At 35.1% G+C, this 19,828-nt stretch overlaps 1 protein-coding gene across 1 annotated transcript in view; it reads right to left on the bottom strand.

Annotated features, from left to right (window-relative positions):
• Positions 1-19,828, bottom strand: part of SEMA3A (semaphorin 3A) — a 460,613-nt gene that overhangs the window by 296,363 nt on the left and 144,422 nt on the right. Inside the window, exon 3 of the mRNA XM_084786809.1 lies at positions 13,721-13,796. The gene's annotated coding sequence lies outside the window, so the exon portion shown is untranslated. The remainder of the gene's footprint in view (positions 1-13,720; positions 13,797-19,828) is intronic.

Below are 19,828 nucleotides of genomic sequence, written 5' to 3'. Positions count from 1 at the left end.
ATAGGATGTAAATGTTATAATTTATCTTTTGCCCAGGGCAAGATTTTTCAAAAGAATACATTTTTTAAATTTGGAAAATATTGGGAATGAATACCACATGCTTCATGTAAGGAAAAATAATCTTACTTACTAAGGCTCAAATTTTTTATTTCCATATATAGGCTTTCTTGAGTATGTGATTTGAGACAAATCATTTTGCTTTTTTAATTTTTTTCTTCTTTATACTTAAATGGATTGTGAATAACTTTCTCTAAGTAATGTACTAGCACTGGTTTTCATGTATTTGGTAAAAAATAACTAAGATATAAAAACATAACAATTACATACTTCAACTTTTATTTCTCTCTTTTTCTTGTATATTAAGTATTCTATATCATTCCTTAAGATATAATTAGGCTTTTTCTTATGAATGTGATAAAAATCAACTAACTTGTTAGGTTAATATTATTAAATATTACAATGCATCCTCGTGTTTGATAGCAAAGTCTATCAATAGCAGTCAAAGTCATTTTATAGACAAGTATGTTCATATATTATTGGAAAATATAAGAAATTATGTAAATGAGAACACATACCATATTATAAAAAAGTTCATGTAGTAAAATAATTAACACATTAACCAAGGAATTGCTAGTGAATAAAATAATAATGAATAGAAGTTCAGTTCCCAAATGATGCATTATATGCAAAAATCATACATCGAATAGGGTTGTACATGTGCTAAGTAAGTATTCTAAAATATTGATGTTTTTCCAGAAGATGTACATACATCGAAACAGGTGGAAGTCAGACTTTGAATAGAGTTGGATGGTTTGGGGAACAAGATTTATATTGATAAATACGGTAGCCCAAAGTGAAATTACCACATGATATAGTTCCATCAAATTGCCCATCTCAAAATATGGCTTGTCTTTAAATGACAAATTCAAGTAATATATTCCTCCAATCCTTAAATAATTAGGTGAGAACAATAGGAAAGGGGGTTAGAGATTGCATACTGTTCATACTGTTCAGTACACAAATGTAAATGCTTGACCGCATAGACATCATGGTTTCTCTCACGGTGAATATAGTGTAGAGTGTTACCTCCAGGAGTTGGTGCATCATGAGGAATGCTGTCTCATCAACAACTCAAATTGGGATAATAGTTAAATTATAAAACTCTATCTGGTTTTGCTCATGAGAGCCATCATGTCTTGATGTCCTGTGATTTTACCGTGATTGTATCTGTCTTTGTTTACTCATCTTTGTATTCTGTACATGCTTCTTTGTGACAGCCTGCTTCTTTTACAATATCCAATGAAAATCTAAAATTGTGAGGATCCTAATATTATAAGATGTTAAGGGTCCGTTATTGTATATTCTACTAATATTATTTTTTCATGTTAACATTGGAAGTTATATTTAAAATAATTAGAGCTGAGAAGAATAACAGTCCTTAAAGTTACTTCATAAAGTGTCAGTCTCATTATCCTATTCAGTTAGGCTGTTTTCTGAACTCCATCTCATGGATTTATTTTTTAAATTTCTAACATGTTTGGAAAATCAGAATTAAAATACAGAATACTTAGAGATTTCATCTGAATCCTGTTTCTTGGTGAAAAAAAAATATTTTATGCTTTCATCTGAAATTTTTAGCTTGCAGTTTTAGAAACAAAAAAAGGCTCAAGGAAACTTGAATCAACATATTTAGTATACAGTGGACTAAGTCCTTAAAAGGTGACTGCTTGAGGCCCAATTTTTGAAGTGTAGATTTTATTGTTATGTTCAAAACATGGATTAATGCACAACATTCTACAAACACAACTATTATTGATCCACTGCTTCCTTCCACTTACTTCTTCATTGTTACATTCATTTCTAGTTAAATTCTGTAAAGTAATTACTGAAGAAGAAAGGACTGGGGCTGTTTCCATAGCAACTACCTCAGACCTCAGGCAATTCCCCAGTGAATTTGGGTAGGACTTGTAGACATAAATTGTTTCAAAGGCCAGTTGTGGCCCACAGGGATATAGTTTTGATGAAACCCAGATGAACTGTAACTGTATTTTAGTCTATACTCCCACTTAAACTATAGCCAATTACCTGTGGTAATAGTAGAACAGAAATAATATAAGTAATGAAATCTGCAGATCATCCCAAAGCATCATTTCAGCCAATGACATCCAAACCATCCTCCATCAAGTTCTTACTAAAATAGCTGAGTATATATTAAAATAGACAGATTTGACTTTCCCCCCCACTTTCTGCAGTATAGGTGCCAATAGTCATATAAAATGATATTTAAAATTTGGTCGCAAAGGAGAAAAGACATATTAGTCATCGCCACTCTAGATATCTGTTTCTGAAAAGTAGTTGGAATTTCTATCCTCATTAGATTTATGGATATACATTGCCATAATTTATAATAATACTGGAAAGACGTAGGCCTAAGTAAAATGTACTTGATTATTTGTTAAGAATGTCATGAAAATTTCAATTAAATCAGGCAAGCCTCATCTGTTTCCTTTAATCTCTGAGGAAGGGATATCAGAGTATGAAACTATCAACATAGCTAGATTGCTCTGTAAATATCAATAATTACCAAATGCTTCTTCCATGCTAGATCCCTGAGAAAATATATATCAGTAGATAAAGCATTTTATATGCACCATTTGGCATCTACAATGAAAATTTTACATATAAAAATTACAACACACTCTCTAACCCATTCTAGACTCAAATTTTTGCTGCAGCGTTAACAGCAGTTACTAAAGCACTTTGATATCTCACTCATAAAGACGAATGGCTATCAGCCTATTACTTGACTCATGGAACAGATAAAAGCATTTTTAATTAACAAAATTATGTTACAAATTAACAAAATACTACATATCAACACAAGTAATAATGACAAACAACAACAACACGTGAAATAAATCACTAAAAAAACTCGAAGGAGACAAAGGCAATGAGGAAAATCCCAATGATGATAAAGTGTAATTGACATACTCTAGAAATAAAATATTTTTGTTGTATTAAAACCAATCAATCAAGTAAAACAACCAGACGGAAGTATTGGGACTTAAGACTAGGAAAAGTGAAATGATGATCCATAAACAGAAATGTTGGGAGACAAAGTGAAGAAAATGTCACAATGAAAAACAAAAAGAATACAAAAAGAAGTCGTAGAAGTTAACTATAATGTTGGGAATAGTAAAGAAGTTAAATATCAAGATTTGAAGGACTTCTGGATTGTACGAGCAAACAAGGCAACAAACGCCAGGCTGAGTCAGCCTGTAATCAGTGTTCCTGCAAGAATTTTGCTCAGTTTCTGCTTCTACATCCCTGCTTGAGTTGTTGCCCTCACTCACCTCATGATGCAGACAACTGTAGGTTTTATTAAACTCCTGATACCCTAACAGAATTTGGTCATTGTTGTTATCACAGCAATAGAAGGCAAATTAACATACCACATTATACATACATACATTATATATATATATATATATATATATATATATATATATATATATATATATATCAGGCACCACATAATGATAAAAATGCCAAATTAGCAAGAAGATTCCTGGAGCACAAATATATGGGAATCTATAAAACACCACAAAATACAACAAGTACTAATTTGTATAACTAAAGAAAGTTAAAATATTATAATAATAGAAAGAGAGTTTGTCAGATGTCATAGACAACACATACACACACAAATAAGAAAATAAAAATATAGTGGTTCTAAAGAAGAATGAAAAGATTGTTTTATAAAGTGAATATAATTGTTTTTTAAAGCACTAATTATCCTTTTCTGAAGAAGAACTGGCTGAACTGGGCTATCAACATGACAGAATCTATACACACCCAGGAGGCAACTATTAGGCATGTCTATGAGGGATCATCTTGGTCAGCGAATGAATGTGGGAAGACTCACACTAAGTGTGGGCAGCAACACTCCTTCTTCAGCCTTCAGGAAGATAGTTGACATGACCATTCACTGTACTCTGCTGTCTGATCATGTACACTTGGGGAGCCAACAACTGCCACCAGCTCTTGCATCCAGGTCTTCCCACCATGATGGACTGTGTATTGAGGCAAAATTAACCTTTCCTTTCTTAAGTGAGACAACATTGTGTTTATTAAATCAACACGAGAAATCACTAAAACAAACATCTTAAGTAATTCTCATGCACACAAATTCTTTTTCAGTGAAACAACCCTTATATTCCAAACTTATCTATTTCTCCAAGAGAAACAAATTGCCAATCAAAGATTTATCTGTTATAACTCACAGAAAAATCAATTTACAGACCTCAAATTGAATTCAGACACATAATATCTGCTAGACAAAAAAGTAAGGAAGAGTCTTGAACACATTGATGCAGGAGAAAACTTCCTCAACAGAATACCAACAGTGCAGGCTTTAAGATCAACATTTAAGAAATGGGACCTTCTGAAACTGAAAAACTTCTGTAAGGCAAAGGACATTGTCAACAGAACAAAACCACAGCGTACATACTGGGAAAAGATCTTCACCAACCCTACATCTGACAGGGGCTAATATCCAAAATATATACAGAACTCAAGAAATTAAACACCACAAAACCAAATAATCCAATTTTCAAATAGGGCACAGAACTAAACAAAATTATCAATAGAGGAACATCAAATAGCTGAGAAACACTTAAAGAAATGCTCAATGTCCCTGGTTATCAGGGAAAAGCAAATCAAAAGGACTCTGAGATTCCATCTTACATCTAACTGAATGTCTAAGTTGAAAAACTCAAGTGACAGCTCATGCTGGTGAGGATGTAGAGAAAGAGGAACACTCCTCCATTGCTGGTATGAGTGAAAACTTGTACAACCACTCTGGAAATCAATCTGTCACTTTCTCAGAAAATTGGGAATAGTTCTACATCAAGACCCAGCTATACCACTCCTGGAAATATACAAAAAAGATGATCCACCATACAATAAGGACACTTGCTCAACTATGTTCATAGTGGCATTATTAGTAATAGCCAGAATCTAGAAACAACCTAGAAGTCCCTCAACTGAAGAATGGATAAAGAAACTGTGGTATTTTTACACAATGGATTACTATTCAGCTATTAAAAACAAGGAAATCTTGAAAATTTAGCAAATGGATGGAACTAGAAATGATCATCCTGAGTGAGTTAATACAGACCCAGAAAGACTCCCATGATATATACACATTTATAAGCTGACATTAGTCACATTATACCCACACAACAATACATAGATCTAAAGAGGGGGGCCCTAGGGAGAATGGATAATTATCATTCAGAAGGGCAAATAGAATAGAAACCAGAAGTGGCTGAAAAGAAGGAACAGGATGGGAGCCTACCATGGAGATCCCCTGAAAGACTACACCCAAAAGAGGATCTAAGTAGATGCTTAGAGTCACAGCCAACCTCACAGTGGAGTTCAGGGAGACTTATGGAAGAATTGGGGGACGGAAAGACAGGATTTTCACGAGGAGATCTATGGAGCCAACAAATCTGGGTATGTGTGTGTTGGTGTGGGTGTGCTGCAGAGACTGATGTGCCAACCAAGGACCATGCATGGTGAAGACCTAGACCTTCTGCTCAGATGTAGTAGATAGGCAGCACGGTCTCCTTATGGGTAAAATAATATGGGGAGTAGTGGATACTTCTGACATGGACTCTGGTGCCCACTTGTTGATCACTTCCTCTAGACAACGTACCCTTACAAGGCCACAGAGGAAGAGGATATAGGCAATCCAGATGAGACTTGATAGGCTGAGGTCAGATGATAGGGGAGTAGGGCTACCCATTTCTGAAGACAGAGGAGGACCTAGAGGGTATGAGGGAGGGAGTGTGGGAATGGGAGATGATGAGGGAGGGGATCTAATCAGGATTTAAAGTGAACAAATTAAAATATTTAAAAAGGAAAAAAATCAAAATCAGAATTTTCCAAGAAGAATTTATAGCCAACAGGGCATATCCTTGCAGACTTATTCCTGGATGTGGTGTGTGTGTGTGTGTGTGTGTGTGTGTGTGTGTGTGTGTGTGTGTGAGAGAGAGAGAGAGAGAGAGAGAGAGAGAGAGAGAGAGAGAGAGAGAGGGAGAGAGAATTTATAAATGAATTTATATATTCTGCTTTAGAAGCAAGGTTTTAACATTTTTATCACCATGCATCATATTAGTGATTTTATTGAAATGTAGTAATTTGTGTAATATGTAATATATGGAAATTAAGTTGTTTCAATTTTATAATATCATCAACAGTTTAAAGGATACCCTGTAAACAATTTAAATATAAATAAATATTTATTAGAATAAATATGTAAAAGTAAAACCTTAAAAGAAAGAAAATCAATTACAAATATTCAAAATAAAAACTGATTATCAACTAAGAGTATATTGAAAAAGTAATTCCAGTATAACTGTTTGAAAGAATAAAATTTAGCAATAAAATTATATAATCATATATATTGTATACGCACTTCTAAATTTTGATGGTAAGTAAATAATATTAAAAATACAAAAAAGGATGAGTCTGGGGGGGGATGCATATTTCCCCTGAAAAGAAAAAATAAAATAAATTTTATGGATGGATTGTGGGTAGGTGGGAACAGAAGCAGGAAGGATCAGGTTTGAGGAAAGAGGGATTGAGGGAGAAAATGTGCAGAGAGATAGTATTGGGGAGCATTTGGGAGAGGGTGGAAACCTAAAGCAGTGAAAAATCCCTGAAATCTATGAGGGTAACCCCAACAAGGACTTCTAGTAATGGTGGATACTTAGTCCAACCTGGCCATCTTTTGTAGCCAGGCAAGGCTTCCGGTGTTGGGCTGGGTTACATTCAGTTGATTTGTTGACCAAGGGGTTCCCACGGAGATCCCTACACATGCCAGGCTGATGTAAGGACAAAATATAGTCCTCTAGAAATGTACAGTGGGTTTCAATTGCCAAGGATGATGCCCACACAGCTCATTTAACCTAGATAGACCAACCTGGTGCCTTCATGGAGACTTCGACTCTTCATTCTAGTCTCTTTGGGGCAATGAAGTTACTCTACATGCCAGGACACTAACCTGACCACAACTGCATCCCCCCTAAAATCTGTCCTGCCTTCAAGATGTGCTGGAACAATTGTGCTGTAGACTTGTGACAGTGGCCAACCAATGTTTGGATTAACTTGAGGCCCATGCCATGAGAGAGAACCCATGCACTATGCTTCCTGGAGGGTTAGGAACCAGAGACTGAATAGCCCAGAGACCTAGGGTAGAACCAAACATGACTAGCAATATCAAGTACAACAGCACAATGAAAAATTAATAAAATGATTTATAATGTAGTCTCCTAATCTCCTAAATTATAGCTGTGTCTTCCTCCTATAGGGTTGCCTTGTCTAGCCTCTATATAAGGTTTATTGCTTTGTCTTGTTGTATCCTGTTCTGCCCTGTTTGGCTATAGTCACTTGGAGGCCTGCTCTTTTCTGATAGGAAATAGAAGGGAAGTGGAACTGGGCGAGAGGAAATGTAGGGGTAACTGGGAGGAATGGAGGGAGGAGACCCTGTGCTTGGAATATATTGTATGAAAAAAAGAATCTCAATAATAATTAAAAAGAAAAAACCAACACTTGTTAAAAATGTAAACACAAACATAGTATCAAAAGCAAGAAGACAGAAGCTGGGAGGTTAGCTCAGCAATTAGCAGCATGCATTGCATATGTAAAGGACCAAAGTCTGTTTCTCAGCACCTATGTTAGCCATCTCAAAACTGATCAGATGCGTCTAGCCTCTTCAGGCCCAGACCTTACACATGGTGAGTACTGATAAAAACACACATGTATAATTTAAAATTATGAAAATAAATGATGTGGGAAAATCAAGAAAGACATGTGACATCTCCCTCTGTGATGAAAATATCCTCTGTCCTTCTCGTGGTGCTTGTCTCTGAGTGCCTACTATTGTGAAAAGTCATAGAATAAGCACTTTGAAATCGAAATGGCTTACTGTATCTCAAGAATTCTTCAAAAAAGTAAACAAAGAAAAACAGAGAGGCTCCTTCACAAAAGAAGAAATAGGAGGAGGAGGAGAGGAGAAAAGGGGGGTTGGAAGAGAAGGAGCCTCAGTTTGTTTTGTGTCGAGTGATATATATATATATATATATATATATATATATATATATATATATATATATATATATACATATACATAATCACTTGTACAGCAGCACATGTAAGTCAGTCTTAAAATCCTATTTGTAAAAAGAATGTGTTCTTCAGTTAATACTGTAGATATGTGTTTCCCTTATTACTTGATTTTTTTCATCGTCAGTCGTTTTATTCATTGGCAGAGTTTGCTCAGTGGAAGAGAACGGTAACGCACTTACCTCACCATGGAAATATATCTGCCTCTTGCTGATGATGCTTATAGAGCCTGGAAGTAATGGAAATTATCACAGATACCCTAAATTAATGAGGAGGAGAGTCGAGTGAAAGGAATGACTTGGGAGCAAGAATTTATGATCCAGGAAAAGCACTCAAATTAGTGTGATTTGTGTTGTTCCTTATGTATAATAAACAATGGTGTGTACTCCTAAGTCCTTTTAGATCTGAAATTATTCAAAGATTTCATGGATTAGCAAAGACTGAGAAAAGTAATAACATAGTCTGAGAAATGGGGGCAGGGAAAGGCTACTTAGAAAAATACATAAGCTATTAAGCTGAATCTGAAATTGGATTTCTGCTATACAGAAAATGAAAATATTTGAGATAAGTTACAATTCCGGCATTCTCTTTACCACACTCATCAAGCTGGATTCAGGAAAGGTTAGGCACATGTGCTCCATGCTAGATTCATTCAGGAGCATCAAGCCATAAGCTCTTATGAACTCATGGGCACCAATATCAAAGTCAAATTATGAAGGTGAGAGCTTGCAAATTAACAGTATCACAAAGGTTATGTGTGAGCACTGTCATAATATCATTAACTTAACTCACCCAGCATCCCTCAAGCTCTCACATGGTGTCAAGAGAACATCTGTTGCAACATATAGTGAAATATAACTATGCTATAAACCAAGTTATATATTTAAAAATAAAAATTAAGTAACAGTTAAGTGAACACATTAACCCACAAACTCAAAAAATTTCTCATTGGGAAAATATATTTTAATTCCTTACACATTTATACCATTTGACTTAGTTGACTAGGAATGTTTCTGCATAATTATTTCTTCTCTCAAACATTCAATGTCATCTCTCCTTTACAAGTGGAATTGAGCCGTCTATAAAAAAAGAAAGCCTCATTCTTCAAAACACAACTTAGGACGTAAAAATAAGGCTCACTCATAAAAAATAAGGTAGATCTTTTAAAAAGATAATAGATATCAATGAGCTTATAAAGTAATCAGGACAGAATAAGTACCTTCAAAATCCATTTTTGGAAAAAAATATTCAATGTATGTTAACATTAGTGTGAAAAAAAATCAAACTACTACTAATATACTCAATGCATAAGACAAACTAAGAAACAAAAACTGAAACAATGCAGCATAACACTCTTAAGGTACACAGTAACAGCATGGGACCCTTAAATATTCTGAGTCTGAGGTCTACAGTTTTTGTGGAGCAAAAGATGTCCTCCTAATAATCCAAGGCAACATTTCTTGATGGCAATGTAGAAATGAAAGCCTTTAACCTTGAACCCAATGACAGTTATACACTACTGCTGACCTCAGCATTTCAGTTTCACCTTCTCCCTTCACATTCACATATTTTAAATTTGTCTTATGAAGCGATATAGAATTTTACTTTTCTCTCACCTACAGACTTCTTGATGACTTTACTCTTCTTGAATGAGTACTCAAAGTCTTAAAAATATGACATTGGAATATAATAACTGTAGAATTATCTAACAGCAAACACATATGAGAAAATATATATCCACCACTCCATAATGGTGGAACTATTCTTGTATTCAGGAAGTCATATAAAGACATTATAGACCTTGCCATATTCACACTATTGAAACATATGTTTCTTAACAATAGAATATTTAAGCTAGAGAAATACGTCATCCATCTAACTTTAAATTTTTAAATAAAAATTTTATAACTTATTGGTCACAGCAATAATCCTCTTGAAATTACTTCTGTTCAAAATCTCAGAGCACAATTTCTTAAATCTATCTCCTGATCCCCGCCACCTCTGGTAATGATTATTGTATCCACTGCTTCTATGAGACACATAGTTTTATAGTTTACATATAGATGAAACCATGAAGCATTTTTCTTTGTGTGTTGTATTTCTTGGCTTAACACAGGACCTCTAGTCTCATCTGTATTAAAAATTCAGAGCTCCCATACTTTTAATTCTACTATGTTTTATTACAGAATTCTGTTCTGTATAGGAGAAATAGTAAAGATTTTATTAAGAAGTATGGTGACTGTGGTGAGGTGGGCGATAGGGAGATGTCCCTCTCTCCACTTACCCCTGGTAATCTGCTGCAGGCATGAGTGTTGGCCCTGAGTTCATGGGGTCAGGAGAGCTGCACCTGCCCCCATCTGCTACAGCATGAGCTCTGTGCCTCTCACATGTAGAACTGGCCCTGATTTTGAAGGCACAGGAGAGCCACCTGAGGGCGTGGGCGCAAGAAGTTGGCCCTTCACCTTGCCGGCTTCAGCAATGTTTGAGTTAGCTGGGGGAACTCACTACTGGAGACCTCATCCTGTGTCTGTGAGAGGATGGGCCATCTAGCCAACTTAGCCACTACTGAGACCCAGATCGAGGGCTTTGAGTTGATTCATTCCAAAATCTTCCTCAGCAGTCAGCTGGTGGAACATGCTAAAAGGTCAGACCATCATATCCAAAGGTCTAGGATCTCCATGACACAGGACAACAACAGCATACCCAAGAGGAATCCCAGTGAGGATCCAGTATTTACAGTGTAGCAGAAATCAGAGGGCTGGAACCAGACCAATGACTCATTGCAAGGAACATTTGGAAGTAAAGAACTGTGGACAAAGGGTTTACTGTGGCATCCATTGCAGCACAGACAGCTTCCAGATGAGATTTATTTTTTTAATGTTTTTCTTTGTTTATATTTTATTTTCTTTCGGTAGGAGATGTCTCAAGGGTATAGAGAGGACACAAAGGGACGGCAAGGGGATTGAGGCTCATGATGTGAAGCTCATAAAGAATGAATAAAAAGTTAAAAGAAAAATAGAGAAAAGCATGACAGCTACATCTATAAATTTATTGTTTTTCTCAGAAAAACTAGAACAATAGGTATTAAATGAGTGCTATTATAATAAAAATATTCATGAATGGTAATGTATATAAAATATTAATCACATATGCATAGGAAAATACTGTTTTATATGTGATAAGTGCATACGTTTTCTCTGTAAATTTTTCAAAGGCAGTTGAGAGAAAAATATATAAAATGAAAGACTCATGACTTCCACCCTGAGATGAAAACACTGTACTGTCCCTACAAATAATATAATGTATAATTGTTTTTTACTTACTTACAGTAGTCAAAATATGAATATATAAATTCATGCTTGCATAATACTTATCACATATAATATTTGAGAGCTGATTTAATAAATTTTATGTACATTATTGGGTTAAAAGGTGGTAGGCAGAATAATGTCAATCCAATAATGTATATTACTAATTATATACGGTAATAAACTTTTCAGTATGTGCTATTGAATTTTTTACATATTGATTGTTAAATACTTGCTCTATCATTGAATCAACATTCAAAGACAATAATGATAAGTACTGAAGACACACCAAATTGTAAGTTTTTCTTGTGTAGAATGCAGTTTAGCTAGTATATGGAAAATGTATCCCATGGGTAATCCTTAGAAATGATCATAATGAGTGAGTTAACCCAGAAGCAGAAAGAGTTAAATGGTATATACTCACTTATATCTGGACACTAGCTCAAGGGGCATGGCCCATGAAAGTCTTCACTTACCAGGAAAGTGGGACAGAGGGGAGGACATTCTATTGGAACTTTAGGTGAGAGAAGCATGGGAGAATGGGGAAATAGAAGGATCCAGAGTGTCCTAGAAACCTACAAGTAGAACATTATGACGGGAAGATCTGGGCCCAGGGGTCCTCCTCAAACTTTGGCACCAGCCAAGGACAATATGTACAGTAAACTTCGAACCCTTACCCAGATCTAGCCAATGGACAGGACATTCTCCACAGTTGAGTGGAGAATGGGGACTGACTTTCAAACGATCTCTGGTGCCCCATGTTTGAACACGTCCCCTGGATGGGGAGGCCTGGTGGCACTCAGAGGAAGGATAGCAGAGTACTAAGAAGAGACTTGATACCCTATGAGCATATACAGGGGGAGGAGGACCCCGTCAGTCACAGTCATAGGGGAGGGGAGTAGGGGGAAAGCGGGAGGGAAGGAGAAATGGGAGGATACAAGGTATGGGATAACAATTGAGATGTAATATGAATAAATTAATACAATATTAAAAAATCCTTCCTAATTTACTGTCCTTTGAAGATATAATCAAAAAATCAGAAGCTGGCAATGTGGTAAAAATAAATTAAATGTTTAATCTTGGTGTATATAGCTCATCTACATAAACAACACCCATGAAATTAGTGGGATGGGAGGCTGGTAATGGGATTATTATATATACTCATATACATGTGTACAGTCTTTATTTTTCTACCAATACTAGATATCATATTCTTAATAAAAGAATTAAAACCCCATTCAATGTAATATAAAGTTGCTGCTATAAGAGGCTTTCCCAAATAGTCATTTTAGCAGAGGCTTTCCAAAACAGATGCTTTCCTCATACTAATATGTCACATTGACAATAATAAAATTCAAACAAATCCATTAGAATGTGAAATTTATGTAAATCAAGGTAAAACTTATGAATCACTTTTATCCCACTCGATGAATCTTAAGGTAAGAAAGAACTACATATAAAGTGAGTGGTTTGCTTTCTAATTTCCAGTTCCATGCACAATCACTAACACACAACCACTCATGTCCTAACCCCTTTGGTTTTTCCCTCCATATTTAGCAAGGCAGAATTACAAATATGACACCGCTAAATTGTGTCCCTACTTTAGGCAAGAAAAAAATTCTTTTGAAGAGACGCTGAAATGGGCTAAAATAACCAGTGTGTCCACATTCAGGACTCCTACCTGTGGTTTGTGTTAAGGGTTATAGTTCAGTTTCATGTCTGCGGTGAAAATTAAGATAACGGTTTGAAACTGACTAGCTCCCTTGTGTTTGGCCTTGTAGTCTTCTCCCTGATAGTAACCATATGTGCCCCAGGAAATGCAGAAAGGGCAGGTTAGCCAAAGCATTCTTCTGAATGGCAGTCTGCCTACATACCAACTCCCTCAGTTCTGAGGCCCCTAGGAAAAGTGGCCAACCTAGAGAAATTCCTAAGCATGGGGAATAAAAAAAATAATTGCAATCTACTTTTTGATGTTTATTCTAAAACCAAAATGTAGCCTTCCTGCAAAGTATTTTCTTTAAGTGTTGTAGCTCTCTCAAAACTGCAAATACTCCATAGAAGGACATATTGTGAGAAAATAAAATGCTCATAATATTTTAAAATATAGAACATACATTTTAAATTAATGTTCTAAATTACCTGCAAAGATATGTATCAGAATATCTAAATTTTTATGAAAAATTTTAATATACAGAATCATATATTTTTTAAAAAAATCTTACCTCCTTCCAGTTTTTACTGTCCAAGACACATACTTCAGTTCACTTGTTATTTTAAGGACCCAGACATTTTAAGTTCCTACAAAAACAAACATAATCATTGTTAGAATTCAATCTAAATTAAACATTTATGTATCTTTAAATAGAGATTTCTCTAATCAAAATGTTAACCCTAAAATGCCCTTAACTATCTCCATATCTTTAATACAGAAGTAAAATGGCAAAAACAGAAAAGGAACCATATTAGGCAGACAATAACTTTTGCAACCATTCACCCTGCTTCCACAAACCAAGTTAATTTATGGTTACTAAGTAGGGTTGGAGTCTTTTGAAATAATTTGGGTTTGGAGCTGTAACTATATAGAAGGGCCTGGAATCCTAAGATGTTCTTTTTTGTGTTAAGGCTATGATGCTCTAAACATTTCCATCAACAAAAGGCTCAAACCGCGTGCCATGGTACTGGCAGCAAGTAACTGGATGTCCTCTTAACGAAAGGTTCTGATTCATTATTTATACTGTTATCCTGATTAGACCCAAAAGGCAAGATAAATAAATGATAAAAAAAAGAACTTAGAGAACCAAATAAAAGTAATTCAAATATGTCCTAAGATTCAATTTTTTGTTTTTAGAAAAAAATAACTTATTCAAAATAAAAAGAGAAAAAAAAAAGAAGTGGAAACTCAGTACTTAAGGATTAATCTTATTAGACATATTCAATGATATTAAAGTTCAAAGATGTAGTAGTTGGTTATGACTTCTGAATTAATAGATACATAGTAGTTATGAGCAACTATGCCTTCTTTAACTGTATATCTTTGAGAAATAAGGAGTATTCTATATTGCTCTAGTTTTCCAGAACTATAAGCTATTCTATATCACTGGAGTGAACAGATATTTATTATTACTCTTGTTATGTGATAAGATTAGAAAAAAACATATGAATTAACTTAAGCAAAAGGATATTTCTTTATCCCAATTATGAGGACAAATGTCAGTGTTGCATTACATATCTCTAAGATACATGTATGATAAGATGGTGAGATCATTTCAAGGAAGGGATTAGGAAAATATCCCTATGGCCTAAATACTCATTTTTTTGGATCCTTTTATTTGCTGCTGTCAAAATCAAAATCTTACAAATGACAGGCTAGTATCACCAAGCCACATAAACAACCTTTTTGTGAATAGATATGGAAGCTTCTGCAATACACAACGAGGGAGGATCCTAGGAAAGTTAGCAGGGAAAAGCTTAAGTCTTGACAGACGAGGGAAAGTGACATAATTGGGTGGAAGAATTAGGCTGATCACACTTTGTTTACCTGGCATCTAACAAGAAAAAAACAAAACAAAACAGGGGGTATGGGAAAGATAGCAGGAGACCAAGGCTATATCTCAAGGCCAGGAAAACTTACCTATAGGATTTGGTAGAAGAAAAGAGACTCCACAGGAAGTGACACTGAGGAGCTAATAGAACACTATCTCATCTCCAATCTTAATGATTTAAGTGGTGTTAGGTGGAAATAGCCACCTCTTGAAAGATGGTGTAAGAAGCAGTCATGAGGTTTCAGGTGCAAAGGAGATAAGGGAGAATACACAAAGGTGTTTGAAGATAGAAAGGCTTTGTTGGGGAGGCCCCGAGAGCATACGGAGACAATCAGGAGACAGAACTAAGGGATCAGGATTAGTTTTAGTGATCGGAGATGACATGAAAGTTCTGGGTTTTCTTTAGTGGCTGACACAAAGCAAGAAGGCGGGAATGATAAGGTAAGTCCTGAGTTTCCCCAAACAGACAAAAGCGATTAGTTTGAGTGTGGGTAGGATCCGAGGGATGCTTATGATTTCTTCCTAAGGAATGTTCAGGAATTAGCGGCTTCCATTGCACTCTTGACCTGAAAATGGATGCCTTGTAAGAGAGCTCTTTCCATGTTAGTAAAGGCAGTCTTTAATGACTCTTTCATTGCTTGCTTGTAGGAGAAGGATGTCTGCCATATGTGGGCTTCCTTCTAGCATCATACTGAATGGCAGTAAGAGGACTAAAGATGACTAACATGCATAGGGTTGTTCTCTATCCAGTCATGACATTTTATCTGAGATCTGAAAAAAGAACTTTTTAAAGTTCTTGATAAAGAACAACGAAACAAAAAGAGAGAGAGAAAAAAAAAAAGACCTGTGGTTAGACCATTTGAAAAGTATACAGAAACAGATAAAGTCATAAATACTGAGAGAACAGGGTGATGGGATCAAGGCAGAAGTGTAAATTAATACAATTACTCTTGTGAACCAAATATAAAACAAGATAAACCAAAAACACTCTTGACACTTATTCCATAAACATCACTACTTGCCCTATAATAATGGACTAGTTAAATGGAATTATTACAGAAAGCACGGGCACACACATACACGCATGTATGCTCATGCATGCACACACATTGTAAATATTATCATGAAAACATCTTACTACGAAGATAAAGGCATCACTGTTACAACCACAATTTTGATACAATAGCACTCCACTAAACAGAACATTGATCAAACAACTAGTCACAACTGTGATTAAAATGTATTTATTTAGCAACATAAGCTGTCCAGAGTCTCTGATAGACTAGAGACTATTCTGGCACAGATGAAATTGCCCATCTCATTAGGGAAGATTAGATGAACCAATGAGACACCTGCAGACACAAAGTAACTGTTCAAAGATGACAGTTCTTTTTTTTTCTTTACAATCCACACCATATAATTTTTCTACAAAAGAAAAAAAAATCTGTCAAGAGAAGATCCATTAGTGTCAGGTAAAGATTCTTAAAAAGTAAACTTTTAAAATTGCTGTAAAATAATAGCAACAAGTGAAACTTAAATGGGAAATTGCTAATGCAAATAGATTAAAATTCTTTATCTTATCCGTTTTTCCTCTTTGATCTTGGTATTCTTCTGGAAACTCTAAAGGGATTGTGACTTTGACAAATACAATGTCTGCTAGTTCTTGCTGTGATGTACTATGAAAAAATAAAGCACTCTAGTCTCTGTTGAACCTGCTTTTATTAAGCAATGATTTACTGAGAGTTTTGAAAGCCAAAACTGATACTGGCCATTTAATTTAAAAACCACAGTACATTTGTTAGAAATACTGAAAACTGGCATTAATATTGGTAGAAAAGTTCATTTCAAATTTAAAACATTTTTCAGTTTCTCCTCATTCCTCTTTCTCTTTTCCTTTCTCTTTCTTTATTTTTTCTTTTTTCCTTACTGCCTATTATGAAAGGAAAATGAAGTTAAGACAATTTGGACAATACTTTCGAATAGATCAAAAATTATCAATTGAGATTTAATTTTACTTAGCATGTAGGATTCCAAATAGTTTTAATTAGAAATAGTAGATTGTTCCTATTTATAATAACACAAATATTGTAATACTTACATTACATTCAAATGTGTTAAGTTATTCAACTTTAAGAATTTTACATCATATTACTTATTGTAACTTTTAGAATAGTTATTAAACAAATCAAATTACTTAGGACTGTTTGCAGTTTTATGCATTCTTATTTTTTTGTTGTTGTTTATTTTAGTTTGAATTTTGAGTCAGGGTCTTACTGAATTATATAGTAATTATACAGGCCTTCAACTCTCATGCCTTTGGAGTAACTGGTGTTTTAGGCCTGTACCAAAGCCAGACCTCTTCAGGAAAAAAATTTTTTGAGACAGTGTCTCTTTCTGTGTTAGCATTGGCTGTCCTGGACTTGCTTTGTAGAACAGGCTGTCTTCAAACTCACAGCAATCCGCCTGCCTCTGCCTCCCAAGTGCAGTGATTAAAGGTGTGCCCCATCATGCCCAGCTAGGAAATGTTTTAAATAGAAAAATTAACTTACAAATATGGTGTTTGAATCAATTGTAGACTCTAATGCATTTGAAATGTTAGGAATGGGGCTCATGAAAGCATATCACAGACACATTGGTCCTCGGAAAACCTAAGATAGCTTCCATTATCCAGCCTAATGCTCACACTATCAGAGGAAATAAAAAGGTTAACTTTGCTTAATATATTTCTATGCAATCTGTCTTTTAATAAACCTATTTGTACTTTAGTAAAACATCCTTTAGTTTAGAATAACCCTGAAACAAAATATTACATTATTTTATTTTACATTAAGATTCTACTGATCATATTAGGAAAATAATATAAATTCTTTATAAGAAATAGTACTTGTGCCACCGGGCGTGGTGGCACACGTGTTTAATCCCAGCAATCTGGAGGCCGAGGTTTACAAAGGGAGTCCAGACAGCCAAGGTTACACAGAGAAACCCTTTCTTGAAAAACAAAAACAAACCAACAGACAAACAAACACACATACACACACACACACACACACACACAAAAAAGAGAATAAATAGTAACCAGAGTTGTCATTATTTTGTTTTTCAGCAGATGTTAACATAGGCCCAAACAAATATTGGGGATAAATTAATTGAAGGTCCTGATAAATCGTAAAGGAAGCCTACTGGTCATAAGGATTGATTGAAAAGATTCTTTTAAAATTAGAGGGAAACAGTTTTTCTGTCAGAAAATAAGGAAAAATTATATAAACTGATAGAAGTAATCACCTTTTGCTTTTAAATTAATATTTGTTAATACCATCTTCCAAATTTATATATATATATATATATATATATATATATATATATATATATATATATATATATATTATAGCTAGATAGATAGATAGCTATAAATCACTTCCATGCAACTGAACCTTATGAAATATGCACTATCATATGACTTCTAATGACAGTAGGTTATACTTATGGATTTGTGCCTTGCCTCAGATGGAAACAACAGACTAACAATACACAGTGAAAGACCTTGGAAAACTCAGTCCCAAACAGGATGCCATCATCCTACTCTCTCTCCCTTTAGGGATCAGGGAACCCCGTAGAAGAGGCTGCAGAAACATTGTAACAACTAGAAGGGACAGAGGGTATCAAGCAAACAAGGCCCTCTAAGTCAACATGACCAAAGTTCTTATGAACTCAGAGAGACTGAGGCAGCATGTGCAGGGTCTGGATGGGACTGTACTAGTTGGGGTTCTAGGGCTGGGAGGAGAAATGAATACCTGTTCCTATCCTAACTCAGAAGCTATCACCAGTGGACAATTCCTTGCAAATGAACATTAGATTTCCTCCAATGAAGTAGCACTGAGAAAACAAACTATTCTTCAGGAGAGAATGCATGCCCAGCAGTAGATGGTCTACAGATCAAGATCCTAATGGTATCTTTGGAGGTACCTTGTACCTTAATGTCATATCAGCGCTCTTCCTTTTAAAAATTATCCTATTATTTTGAAATTTATTCAATTTTATATTTTATTTTCTTCTCTCAACCAATCCTTCAGGTCCCTTGTGTATATGCTATGGCTTTCAGTGTAGTGTTTTATGGTGTCCCTGAGAGTGGGAATGAATGGGCCTCTGTTTTTTTGTGCCTTCTCTTGGGCTTGTTTCTGTCCATTTTGTCCCACTCAATGTGTTAGTTTTGTTCTACTGTATTTATTTATTTTATTATTAGCCCAGAGGAAGTCTTCTTGTTCTGGAATGAGTGACAGGAGGGAGATGATGCAGCTGGGAGAGGAGGTGGGAGGCATTGGAAGGAGTAGTAGGAGAGGGAACTGTAATTAGTCTATATGATGAGAGAAAACAATCCATTTCCCATAAAAGCAAAAAAGAGAGATAGGCCCTATTATATATAACTGAGTCAAATGCACAGGTCACCCATGCTCCCTTTTGAATTCTTAGATTTTTTGTACAGACTTCCTTATGATTTTAATTAAATAAAATGTCAACTTGTATCTTCTGAGTGTTCAGCATTCCTAACATTACTAGAATCCCTATATCTTCCAGAATATGTCTGCTTTACTCCTGAAAATACTTAACTCTTTAACGCAGTGAATGCTTTATCTAGTCAGAGCCAAATACATGATTGAAACATTGGTTCTCCTTCATGTTCGTGACATTTCCTGTTCTGAAGGAGGCTTTCCAACATAATTCACTATTTTTAGATCTGGAATTTTATCTATAAATTATTGAATCTCTTTTTTATTAGGAAGTTTGTTTTTA

The sequence above is a fragment of the Acomys minous genome (genome assembly GCF_964271855.1).
Source record: "Acomys minous genome assembly, chromosome: 6".
In the NCBI taxonomy this organism is placed as follows: Eukaryota; Metazoa; Chordata; class Mammalia; order Rodentia; family Muridae; genus Acomys; species Acomys minous.
Note: the sequence above shows the minus strand (reverse complement) of the source record. Positions and strands in the feature narration are given on the sequence as shown.